The sequence below is a fragment of the Panthera pardus genome, unplaced genomic scaffold, assembly GCF_024362965.1.
Source record: "Panthera pardus isolate Hobbes unplaced genomic scaffold, ASM2436296v1 HiC_scaffold_14, whole genome shotgun sequence".
Taxonomy (NCBI): domain Eukaryota; kingdom Metazoa; phylum Chordata; class Mammalia; order Carnivora; family Felidae; genus Panthera; species Panthera pardus.
In genome coordinates, this window is record NW_026526699.1 from 85,132 (window position 1) to 89,653 (window position 4,522).

The following is a 4,522-nucleotide window of genomic DNA, read 5'->3' on the forward strand; positions in this document are numbered from 1 at the left end:
TCCCTTTTGCTCTGTGGGCCCTCTCCTCTTCCTGCAGTTTCACCAAGGATGAGAGCAGAAACTCTCTTTTCTTATGGAAAGTGCTTTCTACTTCCTACTGCCATGCTCACTGGGGTTTGTGCTCTCAGTTTCTAAGATGTCGTAGCTTGCCCAGTCTAACCAGAAGCAGAGTAACACAACTGATACGCATCCAGTAGAGACCCTACTCTATTTGCAATTCTCTGTATTTGCCTGAGGTTTATTTTGGTTTTCCTAAATAGACAACCACACCTCCAAACAATGGAAGTTTGTTTTTTTTCTGCCCTCACCCCCAATTCCTTGTTTCCACACATTGGCTAGAATTATCACACACTGTTCAATAAAAGTGATGGCCATTCTTGTAATTTTCTTAATATAATGGCATATATCTACCAATAAGTACATATGTCCAGTTTTGGAACATTCTGTTTGCAAAGTTAAAGGATTTCATTTCCATTCCTAATTTAATAATATTTAAAAATCATCTAGGGTATTACATTCCATCAAATGTGTTATCTACACATATTGAGATAATCACATGGCCTTTCTTTTATCTGGTAGTGTGATTAATTTTATGAAGATTTTCTAAATATTAAATCTCCCAAACATCATAATGTATTTTTATAGGGTGACATTCAGCTGCATATAACAGATCCAACACTCTTCCTACTAAAAAAGAAAGGTGGCTTAAACAAGGCGGTTCATGCACCCTTGTGTAAAAGATATTCAGATGTTAGTAGTGGAGAGCGGGTATAGCAGCCCCGTCATTACCAGAAAGCACGGACGCGGGTGGCTTCCGTCCTCGAGATGAATCCAGGTTCCACAATGGATGCTCAATCTCCAACCATCATGTGTGTTGTGTATTAAAGTGGGAGATGATTCCAGAACACTAGGGGGCTTTCCCCATTGTTTTCTTTACAGCCTTTCCATTAGACACTGTCAGCAACCTCTACTTCATTACTCAGAATTTAGTAGCAAGATACTTCACTACAAAAACAACGGAGAAATTAACTTTTTGGCTGAGCTCATTGTCAGTATGAAAACTACAGTGATTGGGCACCTGGGTCGCTCAGTCAGTTGAGTGCCCGGCTCTTGATTTCAGCTCGGGTCATGATCTCACTGGTTCATGGGTTCAGGCCCCGTGTCGGCAGTGCGGAGCCTGCTTGGGATTCTCTCTCTCCCTCTCTCTCTGCCCCTCCCCTGCCTCAATATAAATAAATCAACTTTAAAATAAAAAGGCACAGTGACTCTGTTGGTAATGAAGGGACATTGGGTTCATGACTAGTAGTCTGCCACACGTATTGTCGTGGCTTTAAAAAAAAAAACCTCCACATTGTTGAATTCATTTTGCTATTAGATTTAGTACATTTTAAACTATGTTCATAAATACGAATCATGAATTATCCGCCCCCCCCATGTCGATTTTTGGGAAAAACCGTAAAATGCTGGATTATCTTTCCTTGAATTTTCCTGAGAATTATCAGCTATTACTAAAAGTCTAGGGCTGGGGCAGGGTTAGAAGGGCTAGACAGATTTCAAGCCAGAGATTCAATTTTTTACTTTTTCTTATTGTTTGTTGGTTGTAAATCTATTCATTCTGTTAAATTTCATTTATCTGGTAGATTTTCTTTTTTTTAAGATTTTATTATTTTATTTTTTTAATGTTTGAGAGAGAAAGAGCGTGAGTGGGGGAGAGGCAGAGAGAAAGAGCGTGAGTGGGGGAGAGGCAGAATCCGAAACAGACTCCAGGCTCTGAGCTGTCAGCACAAAGCCCAATGCAGGGCTCGAACCCATGAATCGTGAGATCATGACCTGAGCCAAAGTCAGACACTTAACCAACTGAGCCACCCAGGCACCCCTATTTTATTTTTAAGCAATCTCTACGTGCAACATGGGGTTCAAACTCACAACCCTGAGATCAAGCGTTGCACACTCTACACTGACCAGTTGCCCCAAATTTTCTTTTTAAGATTAAGAACTTAATGTTAGCATTAGCCTTTCCCACAGTATTTGATTTCAACGTTGTTGAAACATTATAATGTTGTCAACATTATACCAACATTTCTACTGGGCAAGGTTGCATGTGGATTTGCATCACACAATACATTCACACAATTCATTATTATGTGTGAATCTTCCTTGGAACATCTATGACAAAACACATACTCATTACATTTTCCAGATGTAGGGAATACGCTTGATCAAGTATCTGACATTCTTCCCTCATGCAAACTTTCTCTTCTCTTCTGTCAATCATCCTTCTTTACTCCGGGTACCTTTAGATTGCATCCTGTGTAATGAGCTGAACACAGGAAGGACCAGGCATTCAGAAGTCATTAAACACCTCCTTCAAAGGAGGGTAAATGGTGGGATTCCCTCCTCAAGTACAGAGGACAAAGTGGGAGGGGATTCAGGAGTATCTGTGGCTTGAGGGGCGCCTGGGCAGCTCAGTCGCTGGAACGTCCGACGTGATCTCACGGTTCATGGGTTCAAGCTGCACGTCAGGCTCTGTGCTGACAGCTCAGAGCCTCCAAGCAGGTTAGAACCTGCTTCAGATTCTGTGGCTCCACCTCTCTCTGCTCCTTCCCTGCGCACACTCTCTCTCCCAAAATAAGTAAACATTTTTTAAAAATTTAAAAAGAGAAACATCTGTGGTTTGCAATACGCTACTCCCGAAGTGTAGCCGTGGTTGCCAGGGTCCCAACTCTCTTCAGGTTAATGTTCATTCACGTAAAGAAACTGGAGAGGAAAACTGACCTTGTAAGAAGGAAGCTGGCACAGTGACTCTTCCCCATCCTCACTCTACAGCTACACGTACACACGTACCTCAGACAACTGCAGGTTTGGTTCCAGACGACCATAGTGAAGCAAATGTGGCAATAAACCGAGTCAAATGAAGTTTTGTTTCTTAACGCATATAAAAGCTATATTTACACTACACTGTAGTCTATTAAATGTACAATAGCATTATGTCTAAAAAAAGCAATGTACATACTTTAATTTAAATACATTGCTAAAACATGCTGAGTTTTCAGCAAATCATAATCACTGACCACAGATCACCATAACAAATAATGGCAAGTTTGGAATATTGCAAGAATTAGTGAAATGTGACAGAGACATGAAGTAAGCAAATGCTATTGGAAAAATGAAGCCAATACGTTTGCTCGGTGCAGGGTCACCACATGCCTTCAATTTGGGAAACAGCATTGCCTGCGAAGGACAATAAAATGAGGTGTGCCTGAACGCATTTCAGCAGTGCCACTAAATGTGTCATTTAAATATGGTAAAAGCACACCAGATAACTCCTACAAAGATAAGTGAATTAGAATTTTAAAATGACAATAACTAAAGCTATCCTGGGTAATCTATACAGAAAGAACTAATTAATAATTGCAGGAAAATGTTACCAGAAAACAAAAGCTCAGTTTGCTTTCTGGTACTTAAGGAGTCCATGAGAAATTCAAAGTCTGGAATATCTCAGCCTACTTTGACGATCATGTCAAGTCCTTGGTAGGGCACCTTGCATGATGGCCCCATCAGGACCTCACACACTGTGAGAGATTATCTTAGTGAAAATCAAGATGTTCTAACTAGTGAGGGCAGAATAGATTCCAGCTACACAAACACATCAATTATGCACTATAATAATGTACATAACTAAAGAAGTAGCTACCAGGCCCACTTACAAAAGGTACAAAACAGTAGAAAAGGTTTGTAGTATTGAAATGTATTTTTAATAAATCATATTATTCTGGAAACAAGTTGTATTTCTTAAAAAGAATAAGTCCCTGGGCAATGGCATGTATCTAACTTATCTCTCATATGTGACATTCACAAGTGGAATGCCAAACTCCACATAACTCCTATAGTAAAAGGAAGATAACATCTAAATATCCCTGTAGGTCTTATGATGTACTTCTGGTTATCCTGATTATATTTATTTACATTGTAAAAAAAAAAACCCACTTTATATTCCATTATAAACATGCCTATCATTTATAGTTGAATATTTTCTCCAATATTTTCCTAACAATCTGGAACATAATTTCCCTTACAATAATTCTTAAGTTATCTTCCAAATTAAAATAACAGTGAAGGGAACCTTTCTACTGAGGCTTTACCCCTTTTGACACATTCATAGATCTTCATTCAGAATATATTTTTTTAAATAGAAGTTTGTCTTTCCTAGATGAAGAATTTCCCTAATTTAGAGCACGATTTCTCCGAGGTATGATTTTCTGATACCTAAAGAGTGTGCAATTTTGATAATTCTGCCATTCATCGCCTTTACACATTCTCTCATTAAAATCCTACTGTTTAAAATTAATTTCAAAGGAGTGTGCTCCATATTCACTTGCTTCATGAAACTTCCTCTTTGCAAATTTTATCACAGTAAAAAAATAACTTTCCAAAATTCACTTCATTGATATGGCTCCTCACCTGTACAAACTTTAACAAAGGATGACCTACCGGGCTCACTGAATTCATGACATTCCGTGTG